This window comes from Rattus norvegicus, chromosome 6 (assembly GCF_036323735.1).
Source record: "Rattus norvegicus strain BN/NHsdMcwi chromosome 6, GRCr8, whole genome shotgun sequence".
NCBI classification, from domain to species: Eukaryota; Metazoa; Chordata; class Mammalia; order Rodentia; family Muridae; genus Rattus; species Rattus norvegicus.
The window spans coordinates 88580810-88605719 of record NC_086024.1 but is presented as its reverse complement, the minus strand read 5'-3'; the positions used below and the strand labels follow the sequence as shown (position 1 = coordinate 88605719).

General features: G+C 41.7%; 1 pseudogene; it reads right to left on the bottom strand.

The window, feature by feature from the left end:
* Positions 1-788: 788 nt before the first annotated feature.
* On the bottom strand, positions 789-2670 carry Eif2d-ps2 (eukaryotic translation initiation factor 2D, pseudogene 2; annotated as a pseudogene).
* Between the last annotated feature and the right edge of the window lie 22240 nt (positions 2671-24910).

The window sequence follows — 24910 nt, the reverse complement described above, 5'->3', positions numbered from 1 at the left end:
TAGATTGGAAGAATGAAAAGAATGAAAAGAATGAACTCTCATCATTCATACAGCTCTGGTGGGCTTTGGAAGAAATAACGAACTGAGAATCTTCTGAGCTCTTTCTGGGTTGGGTCAATAATGTGAAATGAATGGTCAATAAAATTTGGGGCATACCCTGGGATGGAACATACAGAAGGAGCAGTTAATGCTGTTGAAACGGATAACTGGAGTAAGGTGGTTTGGGATTTATGTGAACAAAAGCAAAATGGGAAGATTTTATTCCAAAAGACATCCTGTGTACTTTGATCAGGTTCTAGTGACATAGTGTAACAGAAGCGAACTAGGTGACTGTAAAGGGCTCCTGTACTGTCTTTAGCATGGCTCAGCAGGCATAGTTGTTCATAGATGGAGTAAGCCAAAGCCGATGCCATTATTCACACGGGTCAGATTTGTGCCAGATAGCCTTTTGTCATAGCTGCAGACTTCTCTCCTTGTGGCCTCTGATCTCTTGGCATCTCAGTGTTCTTCAGAGACATTGTGACAAAATAGAAACAGAAGGCGTTGTAAGGGGAAGTTTTGCTGAAGCCAATGTTCCATGGACAGCATAGTCAGTGAATGTACTGATAATCCTAGCCCTGAGGTTTGTTTTCTAACTGACTAGTTTTATTTATTTACTTATTTTTTTTTAGAATAAAAGCTTTCAGTAAAGAGTTACAGTTTTTATTTGCAAAAGTTGTAACTGCTCATACAAGTTATCAGCTCAGAAGCTGAGTTCCCATGGGATCCACTGTATAAAATGAGTCTTGTCACTTTTTGCCAGGTTTGGGGGCCTTTTCTAAGCCTTGGATTTATTTTCCTGGAGCTGCTATTCTTCAAGCAGTAGCTGGCCAAGGTGGTAGATCTGGTTCCCCTGGACCTGCCCTGTCTTTGGTCCCAGGGGCAGGGGAGATGATGATGCTGGCTTGACATCACTTCTAGAGAATGGCAGCCACTGAGCAGGGATCGAGACCATAGGTTTCCAAGTTCTGGACCACAGTCACCTTTTCATTACAATTTTATTCTGTGTAAAAATGAAATCAGTTGGACAGAGTTTTCCTTTCTTTAGAATGGGTTCCTGGCCAGGAAATGTCACTTGTTAGGCAGGCTGCGGATTTTTCAAACTCTTGGTCAGGGGATATTCCCACCAATGCTTCATGACCAAGGTTCATTGTTCTGTAAGATGCAGTCACATAAGCCAGGATCCAACTTCACCAGATTTCTGTTGTCTGCATCAACCGGGTTGTTTCTCTTGGCATGGTCGGTGATGATCCTTTGAACCTCACTGCCCTCAAGGCTGCTCTCCTTTTTGTGACCAGACTCCAGGAAGAGCTGGGTCGTGCTGGCGGGGACACAGTTAGAGGGATTTTATACCTGGAGAGAGATAGGGCTATTCCCTGCTACCTTCCTGGACATCCCGGTACCTCCAGTTCACAGCCACAATGCTCTCCACCCCCTTTCAGCATCCTTGCCTGGAGAGTCGGCTCCTGCTGCATGTGGTGCAGGAACTTAGATAACTTTTTTTTTTTTGTTCTTTTTTTTTCCGGAGCTGGGGACCGAACCCAGGGCCTTGCGCTTCCTAGGCAAGCGCTCTACCACTGAGCTAAATCCCCAACCCCGAACTTAGATAACTTTTTATAGCTTGATTTTTTTTTTTTTATATCTAGTTGCTGTCCTTTAGGGCAGCAGGAGAGCATGTGACTGCCAAGGAGTGTGCTGGTGAATAAAGAGAGATAGGCTTTTTTTTTTTTTTTTTTTGACTCGACTCTTCAAGGCATGTAGGAAGCACTACTGTGACAGCTCCTCCGTTTGCTCTTGAAGAGGCTTGCCATCCAAGGAACCGTAGCTCAGGGTCTTAGAGCTGGTGTTTTCAGAGACTTCCGGGAGAGGGTCCTTTCCATTCTCCTCTCCTTCCAGGGTCAGGCTCTTTGGGTTTCCAGGCAGACCAATGTCCACCTTCTCCTCGTTGCTATCTGTGGGAACCACTGCCAGTAGGGCAATGGTAGTGGAGACCACTTGTCTCCAGATTTGCATAAGTGGTCCTGATAAGTATGGAGCACAGAGAAGCCCTTTGCTTTCAGGCCTGAAGCCAGCATCTGAATCGTGGACATGGCAGCCACTCTGATTACTATGAGAGCTCTGTTCTTAAAAGTACCAGAGGCAGACCAATAGGGAGCGCCACTACTCCTGGAAGCATCAAATCTGCTCCCCCAACCTCCCCACCACTAGTTTTTTGAGTCCCACGGGCCATGCTATAAAGGCTGGTAGAAGATAGGACTACACTTTTAGATATAATTTTTTTCTCCAGTTCAAATAGGATGGGGTTACCACCACTTGTGTAACAGTCACTACATCCCCTTTGTGAGCATACAACTTCATAATGCTTAGATCTTTCTTTCCAGGGATCAGATCAGAGATCTGATCTGTTCCAAGGGTGGGGAAAGCAGTTGTCACATCAGCAGGAAGTTTTCTCCTGTCTGATCTCTTGATGGTTGTGTTGGACTTGACCGGAAAGGCCTTAGCAAACACACCTGCTGGAGTAGCCCAGGAAAAAGGAGCACAGATGCCAGGATTGTCAACAAAGTGAGGATGTGGCAGCTCCCTGGCCTTCAACCCCAAAGACAGCCATGCCGAGGACTCAGGACCAAACATCAGTCTGGTAGGAACCCGGGCACATAGCTCTGCTGTTGGCCAGCCTAGTCCCAGAACTACAATTGACTATTTTTAAAAGGTAAGCAAACCTTGGTTGTGCCCTTTACAAATAAATCGGTTGTGCCCCTTAGAAATAAATAATGAACAAAACAGAGCAAAAAGCAACCCAATCTTATATTTTCATTTCCCACCATGAGTAGTAAGCTATTTCCACGAGTTTTTAGTTTTATAATCTCCAAACTTCTACATGAGGAGTTTCTGAGTAAGGGAGGATATCTGCATTATTATTTTGGCTCCTTTTATGTATTTGAACATTAAAATGCAAGCTTATAGCTTTAATCCCCAGTTTTGTTTTTACAAGCAGTTATTATACAAGTGTCATTTTCAGATGTGTACAAGGCTTAGTCTGTCAGAAGTGGCTCAGGGATTATCAAAATGTAATTATCCCTAACTTTTTAATTTAAAGGAAAAGCCAATACAAGCAAATGAACTTAGACTTTGGAGAAGGTTTTGTCTATGAACAAACTGTGCATTTAAATGCTCAGACTGGAAGTCTAATGGTATTTTGTGACTACATCTCATTTCTCCTGTATGTACTGATATTAAAACCCTTGAGCTGCAAGCAGGTGCCATTGGAAGTATGGATGTGAGTTTTAGATATGATAATATTAAGGCTGGGCAAGAGCACACTCTGATAAATGGACATGTGGCAGACATATGGGACACTGGTGTGATCGAGTTGAGTAGTTGGTAGGCTGCAAAAGGAAGAGAAAGCTCTGAGAAAGGCTGGCAGCTGGGAAAAATAAGACTGTTAAGGTCTATAGAGTCTGCTTTTCAGAAAGCAGAAGCTTGCAGCCAACCATTGAACTGAGTATGGGGTCCCAAAAGGAGGAGTTAGAGAAAGGACTGAAGGAGCTGAAGGTGTTTGCAATCCATTGGAAGAACAATGATATTAACCAACCAGCCACCCCCACCCCCAGCTCCCACCAACCGAAGAGTACACATGAAGCCACTCATGACTCCATCCGAATATGTAACAGGGGATAGCCTTGTTGGGCATCAATGGAAGGAGAAGCCCTTAGTCCTGTGAAGACTCGATGTCCCAGTGTAGGGGAATGCCAGGGCAGAGAGGCAGAAAGGAGTGAGTGGGTGTGTGGAAGAATACATTCATAGAAACAGGGGTAGGGGGTATGGGATAAGGGGTTTCCGGAGGGGAAACCTGGAAAAGGGATAACATTTGATAAATACAAAACATCCAAAAAAAAAAGAAAAAAAAAAGATGTGAAAATGGAAACGGTACTCTGGTGGGTGGTCTCCTCCAGCTCCAGCCTGGGCACACTAAATGGGGCCAGATAGAAGTTTGCTGGTTTTATGTGCTGCACACTGATTTGGAAGGTAGAGAGCTTTGACAGTCACTTTAAAGCTCTGTAGGCTGACAGGTTCTTTAACTGCCTTAACCTCTCAACTTCCTAAACTAGAGTCAGGATAATATAAATCTCATGGGGTTGTTTCCATAGTTAGTTGCAATGGTGTGTATTAGAAAACTTGAGCAGCAGCTCTCTGCCCCCAGACCCTGTGAGAGAGAGACCCAACCGCCTGGTCAGGTGGGCACTCCTGAGGCTGCAGAGCGGAAGAGACCACCAACACTGCTCACCCCTGCCCACATCCCTGGCCCAAGAGGAAACTGTATAAGGCCTCTGGGCTCCCGTGGGGGAGGGCCCGGGAGCGGCAGGACCCCTGTGCCTGAGACACCACCAGAACCAGAAGGAAACAGACCGGATAAACAGTTCTCTGCACCCAAATCCCGTGGGAGGGAGAGCTGAACCTTCAGAGAGGCAGACAAGCCTGGGAAACCAGAAGAGACTGCTCTCTGCACACACATCTCGGACGCCAGAGGAAAAAGCCAAAGACCATCTGGAACCCTGGTGCACTGAAGCTCCCGGAAGGGGCGGCACAGGTCTTCCTGGTTGCTGCCGCTGCAGAGAGCCCGTGGGCAGCACCCCACAAGCGAACTTGAGCCTCGGGGCCACAGGTAAGACCAACTTTTCTGCTGCAAGAAAGCTGCCTGGTGAACTCAAGACACAGGCCCACAGGAACAGCTGAAGACCTGTAGAGAGGAAAAACCACACGCCGGAAAGCAGAACACTCTGTCCCCATAACTGACTGAAAGAGAGGAAAACAGGTCTACAGCACTCCTGACACACAGGCTTATAGGACAGTCTAGCCACTGTCAGAAATAGCAGAACAAAGTAACACTAGAGATAATCTGATGGCGAGAGGCAAGCGCAGGAACCCAAGCAACAGAAACCAAGACTACATGGCACCATCGGAGCCCAATTCTCCCATCAAAACAAACATGGAATATCCAAACACACCAGAAAAGCAAGATCTAGTTCCAAAATCATTTTTGATCATGATGCTGGAGGACTTCAAGAAAGACGTGAAGAACTCCCTTAGAGAACAAGTAGAAGCCTACAGAGAGGAATCGCAAAAATGCCTGAAAGAATCGCAAAAATCCCTGAAAGAATTCCAGGAAAACATAAATAAACAAGTAGAAGCCCATAGAGAGGAGACACAAAAATCCCTGAAAGAATTCCAGGAAAACATAAATAAACAAGTAGAAGCCCATAGAGAGGAGACACAAAAATCCCTGAAAGAATTCCAGGAAAACACAATCAAACAGTTGAAGGAATTAAAAATGGAAATAGAAGCAATCAAGAAAGAACACATGGAAACAACCCTGGATATAGAAAACCAAAAGAAGAGACAAGGAGCTGTAGATACAAGCTTCACCAACAGAATACAAGAGATGGAAGAGAGAATCTCAGGAGCAGAAGATTCCATAGAAATCATTGACTCAACTGTCAAAGACAATGTAAAGCGGAAAAAGCTACTGGTCCAAAACATACAGGAAATCCAGGACTCAATGAGAAGATCAAACCTAAGGATAATAGGTATAGAAGAGAGTGAAGACTCCCAGCTCAAAGGACCAGTAAATATCTTCAACAAAATCATAGAAGAAAACTTCCCTAACCTAAAAAAAGAGATACCCATAGACATACAAGAAGCCTACAGAACTCCAAATAGATTGGACCAGAAAAGAAACACCTCCCGTCACATAATTGTCAAAACACCAAACACACAAAATAAAGAAAGAATATTAAAAGCAGTAAGGGAAAAAGGTCAAGTAACATATAAAGGGAGACCTATCAGAATCACACCAGACTTCTCGCCAGAAACTATGAAGGCCAGAAGATCCTGGACTGATGTTATACAGACCCTAAGAGAACACAAATGCCAGCCCAGGTTACTGTATCCAGCAAAACTCTCAATTAACATTGATGGAGAAACCAAGATATTCCATGACAAAACCAAATTTACACAATATCTTTCCACAAATCCAGCACTACAAAGGATAATAAATGGTAAAGCCCAACATAAGGAGGCAAGCTATACCCTAGAAGAAGCAAGAAACTAATCGTCTTGGCAACAAAACAAAGAGAATGAAAGCACACAAACATAACCTCACATCCAAATATGAATATAACGGGAAGCAATAATCACTATTCCTTAATATCTCTCAATATCAATGGCCTCAACTCCCCAATAAAAAGACATAGATTAACAAACTGGATACGCAACGAGGACCCTGCATTCTGCTGCCTACAGGAAACACACCTCAGAGACAAAGACAGACACTACCTCAGAGTGAAAGGCTGGAAAACAAATTTCCAAGCAAATGGTCAGAAGAAGCAAGCTGGAGTAGCCATTCTAATATCAAATAAAATCAATTTCCAACTAAAAGTCATCAAAAAAGATAAGGAAGGACACTTCATATTCATCAAAGGAAAAATCCACCAAGATGAACTCTCAATCCTAAATATCTATGCCCCAAATACAAGGGCACCTACATATGTAAAAGAAACCTTACTAAAGCTCAAAGCACACATTGCACCTCACACAATAATAGTGGGAGATTTCAACACACCACTCTCATCAATGGACAGATCATGGAAACAGAAATTAAACAGTGATGTCGACAGACTAAGAGAAGTCATGAGCCAAATGGACTTAACGGATATTTATAGAACATTCTATCCTAAAGCAAAAGGATATACCTTCTTCTCAGCTCCTCATGGTACTTTCTCCAAAATTGACCATATAATTGGTTAAAAAACGGGCCTCAACAGGTACAGAAAGATAGAAATAATCCCATGAGCGCTATCGGACCACCACGGCCTAAAACTGGTCTTCAATAACAATAAGGGAAGAATGCCCACATATACGTGGAAATTGAACAATGCTCTACTCAATGATAACCTGGTCAAGGAAGAAATAAAGAAAGAAATTAAAAACTTTTTAGAATTTAATGAAAATGAAGGTACAACATACCCAAACTTATGGGACACAATGAAAGCTGTGCTAAGAGGAAAACTCATAGCGCTGAGTGCCTGCAGAAAGAAACAGGAAAGAGCATATGTCAGCAGCTTGACAGCACACCTAAAAGCTCTAGAACAAAAAGAAGCAAATACACCCAGGAGGAGTAGAAGGCAGGAAATAATCAAACTCAGAGCTGAAATCAACCAAGTAGAAACAAAAAGGACCATAGAAAGAATCAACAGAACCAAAAGTTGGTTCTTTGAGAAAATCAACAAGATAGATAAACCCTTAGCCAGACTAACGAGAGGACACAGAGAGTGCGTCCAAATTAACAAAATCAGAAATGAAAAGGGAGACATAACTACAGATTCAGAGGAAATTCAAAAAATCATCAGATCTTACTATAAAAACCTATATTCAACAAAACTTGAAAATCTTCAAGAATTGGACAATTTCCTAGACAGACACCAGGTATCGAAGTTAAATCAGGAACAGATAAACCAGTTAAACAACCCCATAACTCCTAAGGAAATAGAAGCAGTCATTAAAGGTCTCCCAACCAAAAAGAGCCCAGGTCCAGACGGGTTTAGTGCAGAATTCTATCAAACCTTCATAGAAGACCTCATACCAATATTATCCAAACTATTCCACAAAATTGAAACAGATGGAGCCCTACCGAATTCCTTCTACGAAGCCACAATTACTCTTATACCTAAACCACACAAAGACACAACAAAGAAAGAGAACTTCAGACCAATTTCCCTTATGAATATCGATGCAAAAATACTCAATAAAATTCTGGCAAACCGAATTCAAGAGCACATCAAAACAATCATCCACCATGATCAAGTAGGCTTCATCCCAGGCATGCAGGGATGGTTTAATACACGGAAAACCATCAACGTGATCCATTATATAAACAAACTGAAAGAACAGAACCACATGATCATTTCATTAGATGCTGAGAAAGCATTTGACAAAATTCAACACCCCTTCATGATAAAAGTCCTGGAAAGAATAGGAATTCAAGGCCCATACCTAAACATAGTAAAAGCCATATACAGCAAACCAGTTGCTAACATTAAACTAAATGGAGAGAAACTTGAAGCAATCCCACTAAAATCAGGGACTAGACAAGGCTGCCCACTCTCTCCCTACTTATTCAATATAGTTCTTGAAGTTCTAGCCAGAGCAATCAGACAACAAAAGGAGATCAAGGGGATACAGATCGGAAAAGAAGAGGTCAAAATATCACTATTTGCAGATGACATGATAGTATATTTAAGTGATCCCAAAAGTTCCACCAGAGAACTACTAAAGCTGATAAACAACTTCAGCAAAGTGGCTGGGTATAAAATTAACTCAAATAAATCAGTTGCCATCCTCTATACAAAAGAGAATCAAGCCGAGAAAGAAATTAGGGAAACGACACCCTTCATAATAGACCCAAATAATATAAAGTACCTCGGTGTGACTTTAACCAAGCAAGTAAAAGATCTGTACAATAAGAACTTCAAGACACTGAGGAAAGAAATTGAAGAAGACCTCAGAAGATGGAAAGATCTCCCATGCTCATGGATTGGCAGGATTAATATAGTAAAAATGGCTATTTTACTAAAAGCAATCTACAGATTCAATGCAATCCCCATCAAAATACCAATCCAATTCTTCAAAGAGTTAGACAGAACAATTTGCAAATTCATCTGGAATAACAAAAAACCCAGGATAGCTAAAGCTATCCTCAACAATAAAAGGACTTCAGGGGGAATCACTATCCCTGAACTCAAGCAGTATTGCAGAGCAATAGTGATAAAAACTGCATGGTATTGGTACAGAGACAGACAGATAGACCAATGGAATAGAATTGAAGACCCAGAAATGAACCCACACACCTATGGTCACTTGATTTTTGACAAAGGAGCCAAAACCATCCAATGGAAAAAAGATAGCATTTTCAGCAAATGGTGCTGGTTCAACTGGAGGTCAACATGTAGAAGAATGCAGATCGACCCATGCTTATCACCCTGTACAAAGCTTAAGTCCAAGTGGATCAAGGACCTCCACATCAAACCAGACACACTCAAACTAATAGAAGAAAAGCTAGGGAAGCATCTGGAACACATGGGCACTGGAAAAAATTTCCTGAACAAAACACCAATGGCTTATGCTCTAAGATCAAGAATCGACAAATGGGATCTCATAAAACTGCAAAGCTTCTGTAAGGCAAAGGACACTGTGGTTAGGACAAAACGGCAACCAACAGATTGGGAAAAGATCTTTACCAATCCTACAACAGATAGAGGCCTTATATCCAAAATATACAAAGAACTCAAGAAGTTAGACGGCAGGGAAACAAATAACCCTATTAAAAAATGGGGTTCAGAGCTAAACAAAGAATTCACAGCTGAGGAATGCCGAATGGCTGAGAAACACCTAAAGAAATGTTCAACATCTTTAGTCATAAGGGAAATGCAAATCAAAACAACCCTGAGATTTCACCTCACACCAGTGAGAATGGCTAAGATCAAAAACTCAGGTGACAGCAGATGCTGGCGAGGATGTGGAGAAAGAGGAACACTCCTCCATTGTTGGTGGGATTGCAGACTGGTACAACCATTCTGGAAATCAGTCTGGAGGTTCCTCAGAAAATTGGACATTGAACTGCCTGAGGATCCAGCTATACCTCTCTTGGGCATATACCCAAAAGATGCCTCAACATATAAAAGAGACACGTGTCCACTATGTTCATCACAGCCTTATTTATAATTGCCAGAAAATGGAAAGAACCCAGATGCCTTTCAACAGAGGAATGGATTCAGAAAATGTGGTACATCTACACAATGGAATATTACTCAGCTATCAAAAACAACGAGTTTATGAAATTCGTAGGCAAATGGTTGGAACTGGAAAATATCACCCTGAGTGAGCTAACCCAATCTCAGAAAGACATACATGGTATGCACTCATTGATAAGTGGCTATTAGCCCAAATGCTTGAATTACCCTAGATCCCTAGAACAAACGAAACTCAAGACAGATGATCAAAATGTGAATGCTTCACTCCTTCTTTAAATGAGGAAAAACAATACCCTTGGCAGGGAAGGGAGAGGCAAAGATTAAAACAGACACTGAAGGAACACCCATTCAGAGCCTGCCCCACAGGTGGCCCATACATATACAGTCACCCAATTGGACAAGATGGATGAAGCAAAGAAGTGCAGACCGACAGGAGCCGGATGTAGATCGCTCCTGAGAGACACAGCCAGAATACAGCAAATACAGAGGCGAATGCCAGCAGCAAACCACTGAACTGAGAATAGGTCCCCCGTTGAAGGAATCAGAGAAAGAACTGGAAGAGCTTGAAGGGGCTCGAGACCCCAAAAGTACAACAATGTCAAGCAACCAGAACTTCCAGGGACTAAGCCACTACCTAAAGACTATACATGGACTGACCCTGGACTCTGACCCCATAGGTAGCAATGAATATCCTAGTAAGAGCACCAGTGGAAGGGGAAGCCCTGGGTCCTGCTAAGACTGAACCCCCAGTGAACTAGACTATGGGGGGAGGGTGGCAATGGGGGGAGGGTTGGGAGGGGGACACCCATAAGGAAGGGGAGGGGGGAGGGGGATGTTTGCCCGGAAACCGGGAAAGGGAATAACACTTGAAATGTATATAAGAAATACTCAAGTTAATAATAAAAAAAAAAGAAAGAAAACTTGAGAGAACCCATGGGAAAATGCCATGAGTGCTTGCTGGCGTTTGTTTTTAATTGTGGCTGTGGTTTTGAAGAGAGTAAGGAGACCCAAGGAAAGTTTCAGATACTCTGAGGCAGACGTGAGAAGAAAGAATGCTTTAACTAGTGAAGTATTAGAGACTGTTGTAAGGTGACTGGTATAGAGGTGTTGTCATGGCTTACTAGTGTAAGCCATTCTAATGGCTACAAAATCTGAGCTGATAGGCATTTTTAATCTAACTGATTAAGTTAGCCAGGAAAAGGTGTGGCATTTTGGTGGAAAAAAGCAAGAGCTGATTGGAAACTGAAACAGAGATCGTGCCTAGACCAGATGGCCTTGGTAAAGTGTGTGTGGGTAAGAAGGAAGATTTGACAAGAAGTCAAGGAATGAGGAAATGTTGAGCTGAACTTCCTTAGGTCGTGTGTTCACGTGTTATTGTTGTTTTTGCTTGGGCAAAACCATGTATGCAAGGACATAGTGTCCAGCAATCTTTATATTTTAGCACAGAGTGAAACAATTGGAACTGACTAGGTTTTCAACTTTCTGTAGAATATGAAGCGAAAGCCTTTGGAGGTGCAGTCTTCAAGGCATTCTGTCCCTTCCTTTACACAGAACAAACAGTTTGCCTGGGGGCATGGATATGGAGTGTCCACAGGGTTAGGTTTCAGTGGATTAGCTGAGGGTTCTCTTATCTTTCACTGACGTTGTTGGTGCTGCCCTAAGTCCCTATAACATATGACAAAAGCTTGCTTTTCACAGCTGGTTATAATACTTGAAAGGCAAATGTCAGGAAAGTAGCATATGTTGATAAAATCATATTAAAGTACGAAATGATAGGGATAAGACATTTTCTGTATGTGAATATCACTGAGAGCAAAAAAGGCCATTTGGCATCTGACAAGGTTAAGAAAAGAAGTGATATAGAGATTATGGACACACACACAGACACACACACACACACAGACACAATCACACATCTATGAGACTGTAAGGTTGTGTTTGCTTTAAAAAAGGAGAATTAGATGTGCTGTCAATAATGTAAATTTCATTATATTTGGGTTAAATGGTTTTTAAATCAGTGATACACTTCTCCAATATTTAAAGAATTATTGTCAGTATGCTGTACTTCATCCGTTTGCAACTTTGAACTGTGCTGTGAAGAATCTCACTCCCAACTGGAAGGTTTGTCATGAGCAGAACTGGGCAGTTCATTGGGTGACTGTGGAAGGAAGGGGGGGGGCGCTCTGGAGTGGAGAGAGGTTCTGAAATGAATAGAGACTGACATCATGTACAAGTCAGTGGTCATCACCACCGAAGCAGGTAGAGAGCACTTGCAGGAGAGGTGCTTTCTTGAGGGACTGTGGCACATGTGAGCGCAGTCAGTGGGGAGTGAGAACATGCGTGTGCTCCGCCAGTAAGCAGAAAGCTAAAAGGAAACACAATCAACACTCTGGAGAAATGTTAGTATCTAGCCTTTTCTTCTTTTAGCTAGCCTGTTTTTTAAATTTGCAAATCCAAATGATGTATTAGACAACCTTAATCCCTCTAAAGGTCTCTTTGTCTCTGTCTGTCTGTCTCTGTCTGTCTGTCTGTGTCTGTCTGTCCCCCCCTCTCTGTATGTATGTATTTAGTGAAGGGGAGAGAGGAGTAGTGCAGCCATACTCATGGAGAGTCTCCCTTGTGCTAGCCAATATTGAGCTAATTAAAGACATTGTCTCATTTGAATTCCTCCAGTATATTGGATGAGAGAAGTTTCCATTTCTCACACAGAGAAGAAACTGCATGCTTTTATTTTTAAATAGCAAAAACTTTGTTCTTCTTATTATTTTTTTTTTGAGACAACGTCTTTCTTATGTGGCTCAGGGTAGCCACGAGTCAAGAATGACCTTGAACTCCTGAGTCTCCCACCTCTACTTACGAAGTTCTTTGGTTGCAGACGTGCCCTACCATGACCGGCAGAAACTTTTTCAAGGTCACAAACCTTGTCAATGTCAGGGCTTGATGGAAAACAGGCTCGAATGTTTGGATTCTGTAAACAGATGGTCAGAAGCAGAGGCCTAGTTTAAAGCAGTTTCTCTGATATTGGAACTAAAAAAAGAAAATCCTGGAGCAAGTGCAATGATAGTTGGCTTCATCTAAACATGTAAGTAAATTACAGCACCAACAACATCTTGTATGACGGTCTTTAGCTGATCAGTTCATGGTGGAGAATCTGCAGCATGGATGCTTCTGCAGCAGATTTTCTGTTCTGTCAGCTGAGCTTTGCTTTCTTCCAGGGAGCTCCTGGTCTCACTGAACCACTATTCTCTTCGCCTTCTGTAGTCATCTTTGTTGTTTGAGACAGAGTCTCTCCCTGTAGCCAAATCCCACTCTCAGTTTGAACTCTTTGGCTAGTAAGTGTTTCTTCTAAAGCAAGACGCATCAAACTCTATTTTAAAACAGTATTTTGTCTTATTTGGCTGTTGTTTACAAGCTGGTAGTGTTAATAACTTTCTTCTTTTCCCATCACCTGCTAACAAAGTGCCTTACTTCATTCCTTGGCTGAGCCTTCCTTCATGAGTAATCACACATGTGTAGGACAACAGAGTCAATCACATATTAGCCATGATTACCTTAAACAGCTCAATATTGAAAACTTGAGCAGCTGCATAGCCTGCTTTCAAGTGTGGTATTTGAAGCCCACATGGCCAGCCCTCACCACGGACTCACCATTGACTCCAGTAGTGTCCCAGATGTGTGGTGACTGTTCAGATTTCTCAGTCTTGTCTTAGCTCCTGCAGTTGGCAAGACTGAATAAATTAACAACTTTAGAATGTTCGAAACGGTATTTGAAATGCGAATATAGAACAGGAGTATGAGATCATCATTTTTTATTGGATATTTTTTATTTACATTTCAAATGTTATCCCCTTTCCCAGTGTGATCATCATTTTTTAAGACAAAATAAAAAAATCTATGAAGAAGAGAGCTGTCATTGTTTCCTTACTTAGAACTCTACAATTTGTAGGCCTATAATAGTCGATTTGTTTAAATTGTTGTTTGCTCTAACCTAGGTTCCTAATACAATGAGCGTAAGTTAATTGATATGACTATTGAGGGAAAGATGGCCAAAGTAATACAGGAAGCTTGGACAATATACCCGAAAGTGATAAAAATCCATTCTTTCCTTTTACAAGGGCAAATTCACAGATGCCAGCCATACCCGGAGGAGGCACAATGATGACTACGTTGGCCCTCTTAGCTGAAGAGGTGGTGATGGCGACCTCAGGCCACACTCAAGCTCCAGGCAGGGTAGGGGGGCTCATTACAGATCCTTCTCTGATAGCAACTTTTCCAAAGGTAGCTAAATCCTCCAGCTGGGTCGTTGGATGCAATCAAATTCTCTGTGGGAGCATAAGAGGATGAATGACTCACCCCCAGCACACAGGCCAGCAGGATTCATTCAGCTTTAGAGCGACGAGTGTAAAATTTTAATGTAGCAGATTTTAGTATTTATATCTACGTTTCAGAGGGGATAGTGGGGATGACATAAAGTCTATCAAAACAAAATTTCCATTTTAATATACATTTCAAAGTGCAATCTACTATTTTTGACCCCTAAGAATGAGATCCTTCATTCACACATGCTCCGAAATTGAGCCAGGCACTTAATTTTCTTCACACAGGCAATACTCTTTCAGAAAATTACTGCATTACAGGATAAAAATCCTCTAAAGATTTAGACTAGGACTTCATATTGGTAGCACACTTTTTTTTTAAAAACCTGAGTCTTAAAAAGCATAAGAACTTTTTGACTTCTGTCTCCAAAAATGTAGTAACAGTTTGAAACTGAAGTTCCCTCTGCCCAGTGAGCTGAGAGCAAGTTTTCTTACGATATGTCAAACATTCCACTCTTCTTACTGCTTCATAAAACATTTCATAGATGGGACCTGTCACTTAAAAATAAAGTCACACCGTCCTTTTAAAAACTTGATAAACTCCCTCTTGTTCTTGTTCTCTCTTGCTTTCTTGCTCTTCCCCTCTTCCCCTTGTCCCTTCTCTCCCCATTCACCTTCCCCTTCTCTCCACATGCTCAAGGCTGACCTCTACTCTTCTATTTCTCTACCTCTATCTCTACCCCCCTCTCTGACCTACTACCCTCTTAACTCCCCTCCCCATGTCCTGAATAAACTCTATTCTATACTAAAGGAAATAAAAAAACCCCAAAAACTTGTTAAACCCCAATTTTTTTTCTTTATTAACTTGAGTATTTCTTATTTACATTTCGATTGTTATTCCTTTTCCCGGTTTCCGGGCCAACATTCCCCTAACCCCTCCCCCTCCCCTTCTATATGGGTGTTCCCCTCCCCATCCTCCCCCCATTACTGCCCTCCCCCAAACAATCATGTTCACTGGGGGTTCAGTCTTAGCAGGACCAAGGTATTCCCCATATACTGGTGCCCTTACTAGGCTATTCATTGCTATCTATGAGGTCAGAGTCCAGGGTCAGTCTGTGTATAGTCTTTGGGTAGGGGCTTAGTCCCTGGAAGCTCTTAAACACAAGTTTTAAACATGACCAAAACCTAGATTCTTTTATTTACTTGGTGAAATTGGGTGTCTACAGCTTGTTTGGAATAATTTCTTCTCTGTTCCCCCAAATGTCATTGGAAATCATGAGAGTTAAAGGTGAGTATTTTGTGGAAAGGCTGAATTTCAATAGATATTTATGGTATGAGATGTGAAATCATATTGTTACAAAATTAATGTTCACACCAGTGACTTGGGAATCGAATACCAGGCAAACTCTCCATTTCCCATCACTAAGTAGGGGACCTGCTTGCATACCCTCTGCCCTGTCACCCACCTGGAAAGTTCTCTCTGTTCATATTAATATACATTATTTCCTTACTAGGTAGTGTAGTTACTGAGGCCTCTGAGAGACCGGATCTTGGGTTCAGACTCCATCATACAGAACCTGAAACTAAGGTTGAACTTGAGTTAACTAACAAGCCAGCACCTAGCACCAGTTTCCGGGTTACTCCCAAACAAGACAAGTTTCCATGTTACTTTCTCTAACAAGCCTGCCCCTGGCACTTCACTTCCTAACAACCACCAATACGGAAGAAAGTTGGTGCTCTCAGCACCAACCAATTATGTTAAAGGATTAAACAATTCTGTAATGATCTCCCCACCCATCAAATGTGTGCCAGGTTATAAACCCCACTGCTTGCTTGCTTATCTATATAAATAAGTGCTTAAGATTGGGCTCGGGGATACACCCTTGGGTTCTGCTGTGTCAGAGACAGTGGTGTGGCCCAAGCTTGAGCTTGAATAAAGACCTTAGTGTGATTGCATCGAGTCAGCTCCTTGCTGGTTTCTTGGGGTTCACAAATGGGCATAACACCTCCCTACATTCTCCTTCTTTCTCTATTATCGTATCATAAGAGCCAAAGTTAACCTATAAGTCCCACCTGCCCAAGGACTTCCTGGAATGCTGGGAGTTATAGTTTCTGGAAAATATGGCAGCCCTATGGTTTTGACCTTAAGAAACCACTACAATATGTGCTTTTTTTTTTAACCACTCGCTGGGAAACCAGGGGTGGACCTAACCAGAGCTTATTTTTCTTGTCAGTACTTAGGTAAAGTTTGCTTTGAATCTGCCACAAAATTGTGGAACTAGTTTTTCTCTTGTGAATCTCAGGATTAACATTATCAGGCAACTTTGCCATGCTTACCACTGTCCATCCTCTTCAGACAGGAAAAATGTTAAGGAAGAGAGCACTGGCAATCTAATATGTGGCCATATCTGCAGGGCTAAGTGTAGAGTTGAATGCTTAGCAGACTTTTATCAAATATTCAACAAATGTAGAATGAGTTCAAAATATTTATGTATGATTTTTTCATTCATGATTAGTACCTTGCTTTCTGGGAACAAATACATTTCAAAGAAAATATCAAAGCCACCTTTTGTAGATGTGGGACTTAGAACAAATAACAATTTTTGTACTATTCTAGGAATTTCAAAGACTATTCTCTTCTTTAAAAATCTACACTTATTAATTTAGTGTGTGTGTGTGTGTGTGTGTGTGTGTGTGTGTGTGTGTGTGTATGTGTTGCTCACCTCTGAATGTCAGGATGTACTGATGGAGGGCAGATAGTAGCTTGAGGAGTTCAGGTCTTCCCTTCTACCATGAGAGATTTGGAGATCATCAGGCTTGGCCTTAGGTGACTTCACCCACTGAGCCATATTGATGTTTCTGGCTATGCTATCACTTCCTTCCTTGGGTCACCATAATCATTATTTCAGAAACAGCTCTGTTAGACTCTATTTAATTCTTTTCATCCCTCTGAAGGAATCTGTATTTGAGGGATGACATTCCTTCCCTTCATTGTCTTCTCTGTTGCTGATGTCAATGTAAAAGACACAGCTCTTCCTCAATCGGGAGAAGAGATAGTTGTTTTGGGACTAAATATGAATAGTCATGTCCTGGGGATGCAGAATTAGGTTATCCTAATTTCCATATTCTAAAGTAGTAACAGTTTGAAGTTTCTTGTTTGTTTTTGTTTGTTTGTTTTTTTAAATAGCAACAGAACTTTTCAGATATATTAGTAGAAACATTTGGTAGACGGCTTATAATAAAGTGGGGAAATGTCAGGTTTGAGGCCCAGGTACTATCTCAGATCATTCTTAACCCTTCAGACAGTGGGGGACATAAAGGTCTGCTTATACATCACAAAAGGTTTACCTATTGGTCACAAGGATTCTAGGTCTATTACAAAGGAGAGTTAAGAGTTAAAAAATGACTGCTAAGAGTAGCTACAATTTCCCAGGATAATTTGGCTTGGACTTGCAATATTCCAACCTCTCCACATTACTGTTCCAGTCAGTTAGCCAGTCTTGCCGAAGGTTCAGTGGAAGGTTCTTTCTATATATGTCCAATCACACTAGATCTTGTGCTCTTGCTTCAGAGTAGCCTCTCTTAAAATTTTTTTTTTTGCATATTGACAAAACTGAATTATAATGATTTTTTTCATAAAGTGTTATAATGAAAAAATTTTATGTGTGAAAAGCAATGATTATTTTTGGTGTGTGTGTGTGTGTGTGTGTGTGTGTGTGTGTGTGTGTGTGTGTGCAGACAGTTGATCCTAATAATGATGCAATTGTTCTTACATAGCTTACTTAGTTCAGCAAGATGAAAAAGAGAACACAATTTGGAGGTTCCTCAGAAAATTGGAAATAGATCTACCTAAAGACCCAGCAAAATCACTCTTGGGAATATACCCAAAAGATGTCCTACCAGGCCACAGGGGCACGTGTTCTACTCTGTTCATAACAGCCTTATTTGTGATAGTCAGAAACTGGAAACAATCCAGATGTCCCATGGCAGAAGAATGGATATAGAAAATGTGGTTCACTTATGCAGTGGAATACTAGTCAGCTATTAAGAATGAGGACATCCTGAGTTTTGCAAGCAAATGGATAGAACTAGAACTCAGACCCAAAAGGACATGTGTGGTATGTGCTCACTAATATGTGGATATTAGCCAAAAACCAAAATTCAGAATACCCAAGATACAGTCCACAGAACTCAAAAAGGTCAACAAGCTGAAGGGCCCAAGTGAGGACACTTTGGTCCCACTTGGAAGGGAGGAGAAAGCAACCACAAAGGGGGAGGGAGGGAAGGACTTGGGAGGAAAAGAGGATGGGGTGGGGGAGAGAGGGGAACATGATCTTGTATTGGGTTGGGGGAAAGGACTGAAGCCCTGAGGGCTGGCAGAAAAAATGGAAACAGGCAATCTTGGGAGGAAGGAGGTGAGGAGGACCCCCAGAATGTACCAGAGACCTGGGGAGTAAGGGACTCTCAGGACTCAAATGGAGGACTCTAGATGAAACGCCCTACAGTGGGGAGAGGAGACTTGTAGAGCCCATCTCTAGCAGAAAGATAGGGCATCAAGTGAGGGATGAGGTTACTATCCCAAGTCAAAAGTCTGACCCATAATCGTTCCTGTCTGAAAGAACTGCAGGGATGGAACTAGAGAAGAGTATGAGGAAAAAGAAGGTCTAGTGACAGGCCCAAAGTGGGATCCAGCTCTAGGGGAGGCCCCAAGAGCCTCTATTACTGAGGCCGTGGAACGCTCACAAAATGAGACCTGTCATGACTGCCCTCCAAAACACCCTACAAGCAGCTGAAAGAGTCAGATGCAGATATGAGCACCCAACCAATGAACAGAAGCTGCTGATCCCTCAGGTTGAATTAGGGAAAAGCTGGAGGAAGCTGAGGAGGAGGGAGACACTGTAGGAGGACCAACAGTCTCAACCTGGACCCCTGGAGATCTCTCAGACACTGGATCACCCACCAGGCAGCACAGCCCAGCTGATAAGAGCTCTCCAACACATATACAGCAGAGGACTCCCGGGTCTGGGTTCCGTCAGGGAAGGTTCACCTAATCCTCAAGAGACTGGAGGCCCCAGGGAGTTTATAGGTCTGGTGAGGTGGGTGGGGTGGGGACATAGAGGGAGGAAGGAGGAGGTATGGGATGTGGAACAGTCGGAGGATGGACCACGAGGGGAATAAAAAAAGTGTTAAAAAAGAAGAAAAACAATAAATAATAATAATAAAAAGAAAAAGAAAGCTCAAAGAACTTCAGCTTAAACAAGATAAGGGTGCATTTTCTAAGTTAATGAGAAGCCCTATTGTTGGTTGCCTTGTGGGTTTACGCTGTCAGGGTAAAGACTCCTGTTAATCACTCCAGTTCTTTCCTCAGGGTGAAAAAGAGAAAGGGAGGTGAACAGAAGGACAAAGGTCATTATGCCAGAGGAGACAAATTAGCTTTTTCTGGCGCTTCATTAGAAGCTCTGACCATAAATTCTTCTTTTATGTTGTTGCCTTTTTCTTTGTCTCTGTCCACTCCCATTCGCCATGAGATTGGGAAGCATTGGTAATATTTTATTCCCTCTGAATATGTGGATGCTGCCAAGAGAAGTATAACTGTGCTAGCTGGGAAGTTAATACTGTGTAAGCAGCTATCAGCTTAGTTTTCATTTACCGTTTCTTTTCAAAACATTTTTTATTTTTATTTTGTGGATATAAAGTCTTGCCTGCATGTACTTCTGTGTACATGTAAGAGTCATTGGTCATTGTGGAATCCAGAAGATGGTGTTTGAGTCTCTGAAACTGGGGTTACAAACTGTTGTGAACCATCATGTGGGTACCAGAATCGAACCTGGGTCCTCTGGAAGAGTAGCCAGTGCTTTTAGCCACTGAGGTACCTTTCCAGACCTTATTTGCCTTTTACACAGAAGTGAAATTGATAAGATAATATCATTTAAAAAAACAGTGTTGAGGGGCTGGGCAAATAGCTCAGCAGTTAAAAACACTAGCTGCTCTTCTAGAGTGTAGGGAGCCGTATTGGATTTGGGCCTGGCCGTTTTGTGACTGTATAGCTCAAAGTGGCTACGTGACTCTTGGCCACACATACTCCTCTAAAATGACTGCCATAAAGCCTCGAGATTGTGGGACAAAGGCCTCTCCCATGAATTTACGGCACAGGAAGATAACATTAATGGGATGCTTCAGCCTAAGCAAAAATCAGTTATTTCCTGAGTCAACACCCGGTGTCTCCACTGCCTGACCTCATCGTCTACCGCCTGACCTCTTTGCCTCCAGCTATCACTGCCTATATCCTCATCTCCCCCTCCTCTGTGTTTCACAAAGGTCACTCCCCCTACTTGAAAGCCTTAAAAGCTGTAACATTCATCCCAATAAATGAGGCCTTGACAATAGAATTTTGTTGGTCTCCTTCTCTAGCCCCCCATCGGCCCAAGGGTAACGCCCCTTCGGAACCCTGAATAACTGGACCCACTGGATAGGTCACTAGAGAACTCAAGTTCAATTCTCAGCACCTGTATGTTTGTAACTCCAGTTCTAAAATCCTTTATGGCCCCTATGGGCACTAGGCATGAATGTGGTACATAGAGATAAACACATGTAGGCAAAATCACTCAGACAGCCCTCCCCCCAAAAAAACAAATAAAATTTCAAAAAATACAGAAAAAATTGAGAAAATTACCTGTATAAAATTGCGATTCAATTCTTTGAAAGCATGTAAATAAAATTCTCTTATAACATAGCACAGTTGCTAAATGTATATTAAAGCAAAGATATACTAAGTTCCATATTGTGGAACTACAGTTGCCTTAGAGTTATTTGCTGAGATGAAACATCATGACCAAAGCAAGTTGGAGATGAAAGGGCTTATTTAGTTTATGCTTCCACATCATGCATGGTTCATCATGAAAGGAAGTCAGGTTAGGAACAAGTAGAGCAGGAACCTGGAACCTGAGTTTAAGGGCTGATGCAGAGGCCATGGACGGGGAATGCTTAATGGCCTGCTCCCTATAGTGTCGTTCAGCCTATTTTCTTACAGAACTCAGGTCCATCACTTCAGGGGTGGCACCATCCACAATGGGTTGGGACTGCCCACATCAATTCATTCATTAGGAAAATGCCCTTCAGGCTTGGCTACAAGTTATGGAGGCATTTTCTCAGTCCAGGCTTTCCTTCCTCCTCTCGGATCACTCTAGCTTGTGACAAGTTGACACAAAATTAACCAGCACATTGTTAATATTCTGTCTGCTGAGAGATTGCCCAGAAAATGTTCTAAATGTCAGAAAACATTTAAATTGTAATTCACAGTAATTCTAGGTGATCAAATAGATCATAAAGATTTCAGAATTTAGTGAAAGATTATATAATAATTATTTTGATTATATAAATTAATGTATTATTTTTTTATAATTAAAAACTTAAATACCATCATCATCATTATGTATTTTATGCATATAGGTGTTTTGCCTGCATGTATGTCTGTGTACCATATTCAGGGCTAATGTCTAAAGATGCCAGAAGAGGACCTCAGGAGTCCTGAACTGGAGTTACAGACTAAGAGCTCCCATGTGGAATTGAACTCAGGTCCTCTGGAAGAGCAGCCAATGCTATTAACTAGTGGTCCCTCGCTCCAGCCCCTAAAACTAATATTACATAAATTCAGTCACATGACAGTTAATGATTATATTTTTCTAAACATAAATAGTTTGGAATATTTACAGTTCATTTGCTTGGTAAAACAGAGCAAGTATTCCAAGCAATGAGCTGGTATTTATACATTTTATTGGTTCATTTGGAATCATTTATTGTTGAATACTTTTAACATTTGCTATTTCAGAATACGATTTTTTAAAATTTAAATTTAACTTTAATTTCAAATCATAATAGTTAATAAAATATATATGGCAGTTATAATACATTTCTCGTAGGAAAGCCTTTAAGGTATTTAACTTTAATTCTTTTATTATGATTTAGGAAATGGCTTTAGGATTCTCATCATACATGTTATGAAACAGTGACTAGAGTAAGAGAAGTTGAATTCCCAAAAAATGACACACTTTAACTTTTAAAGTGATGCCTCCAATCAGACAATGATGAGCCTTAGTCCCAGTAAAAGCTTAGGAATCCTAGTCTTTCTCGATTCTGAGGGAAGAGGAATCTTTCCAAGTTTAAGGTGACGTTGTACATGTAAATGCAGTTGTCGGAATTTTTTTCTTTTTTTTTTCTTTTTTTTTTTTATTAACTTGAGTATTTCTTATATACATTTCAAGTGTTATTCCCTTTCCCAGTTTCCGGGCAAACATCCCCCTCCCCCCTCCCTTTCCTTATGGGTGTTCCCCTCCCAACCCTCCCCCCATTGCCGCCCTCCCCCCATAGTCTAGTTCACTGGGGGTTCAGTCTTAGCAGGACCCAGGGCTTCCCCTTCCACTGGTGCTCTTACTAGGATATTCATTGCTACCTATGGGGTCAGAGTCCAGGGTCAGTCCATGTATAGTCTTTAGGAAGTGGCTTAGTCTCTGGAAGCTCTGGTTGCTTGGCATTGTTGTACATATGGGGTCTCGAGCCCCTTCAAGCTCTTCCAGTTCTTTCTCTGATTCCTTCAACGGGGGTCCTATTCTCAGTTCAGTGGTTTGCTGCTGGCATTCGCCTCTGTATTTGCTGTATTCTGGCTGTGTCTCTCAGGAGCGATCTACATCCGGTTCCTGTAGGCCTGCACTTCTTTGCTTCGTCCATCTTCTCTAATTGGGTGGCTGTATATGTATGGGTCATATGTGGGGCAGGCTCTGAATGGGTGTTCCTTCAGTGTCTGTTTTAATCTTTGCCTCTCCCTTCCCTGCCAAGGGTATTCTTTTTCCTCATTTAAAGAAGGAGTGAAGCATTCACATTTTGATCATCCGTCTTGAGTTTCATTTGTTCTAGGGATCTAGGGTAATTCAAGCATTTGGGCTAATAGCCACTTATCAATGAGTGCATACCATGTATGTCTTTCTGTGAATGGGTTAGCTCACTCAGGATGATATTTTCCAGTTCCAACCATTTGCCAACGAATTTCATAAACTCGTTGTTTTTGATAGCTGAGTAATATTCCATTGTGTAGATGTACCACATTTTCTGAATCCATTCCTCTGTTGAAGGGCATCTGGGTTCTTTCCAGTTTCTGGCTATTATAAATAAGGCTGCGATGAACATAGTGGAGCACGTGTTTCTTTTGTATGTTGAGGAATCTTTTGGGTATATGCCCAAGAGAGGTATAGCTGGATCCTCAGGCAGTTCAATGTCCAATTTTCTGAGGAACCTCCAGACTGATTTCCAGAATGGTTGTACCAGTCTGCAATCCCACCAACAATGGAGGAGTGTTCCTCTTTCTCCACATCCTCGCCAGCATCTGCTGTCACCTGAGTTTTTGATCTTAGCCATTCTCACTGGTGTGAGGTGAAATCTCAGGGTTGTTTTGATTTGCATTTCCCTTCTGACTAAAGATGTTGAACATTTCTTTAGGTGTTTCTCAGCCATTCGGCATTCCTCAGCTGTGAATTCTTTGTTTAGCTCTGAACCCCATTTTTTAGTAGGGTTATTTGTTTCCCTGCCGTCTAACTTCTTGAGTTCTTTGTATATTTTGGATATAAGGCCTCTATCTGTTGTAGGATTGGTAAAGATCTTTTCCCAATCTGTTGGTTGCCGTTTTGTCCTAACCACAGTGTCCTTTGCCTTACAGAAGCTTTGCAGTTTTATGAGATCCCATTTGTCGATTCTTGATCTTAGAGCGTAAGCCATTGGTGTTTTGTTCAGGAAATTTTTTCCAGTGCCCATGTGTTCCAGATGCTTCCCTAGTTTTTCTTCTATTAGTTTGAGTGTGTCTGGTTGGATGTGGAGGTCCTTGATCCACTTGGACTTAAGCTTTGTACAGGGTGATAAGGATGGATCGATCTGCATTCTTCTACATGTTGCCCTCCAGTTGAACCAGCACCATTTGCTGAAAAAGCTATCTTTTTTCCATTGGATGGTTTTGGCTCCTTTGTCAAAAATCAAGTGACCATAGGTGTGTGGGTTCATTTCTGGGTCTTCAATTCTATTCCATTGGTCTATCTGTCTGTCTCTGTACCAATACCATGCAGTTTTTATCACTATTGCTCTGTAATACTGCTTGAGTTCAGGGATAGTGATTCCCCCTGAAGTCCTTTTATTGTTGAGGATAGCTTTAGCTATCCTGGGTTTTTTGTTATTCCAGATGAATTTGCAAATTGTTCTGTCTAACTCTTTGAAGAATTGGATTGGTATTTTGATGGGGATTGCATTGAATCTGTAGATTGCTTTTAGTAAAATAGCCATTTTTACTATATTAATCCTGCCAATCCATGAGCATGGGAGATCTTTCCATCTTCTGAGGTCTTCTTCAATTTCTTTCCTCAGTGTCTTGAAGTTCTTATTGTACAGATCTTTTACTTGCTTGGTTAAAGTCACACCGAGGTACTTTATATTATTTGGGTCTATTATGAAGGGTGTCGTTTCCCTAATTTCTTTCTCGGCTTGTTTCTCTTTTGTATAGAGGAAGGCAACTGATTTATTTGAGTTAATTTTATACCCAGCCACTTTGCTGAAGTTGTTTATCAGCTTTAGTAGTTCTCTGGTGGAATTTTTGGGATCACTTAAATATACTATCATGTCATCTGCAAATAGTGATATTTTGACCTCTTCTTTTCCGATCTGTATCCCCTTGATCTCCTTTTGTTGTCTGATTGCTCTGGCTAGAACTTCAAG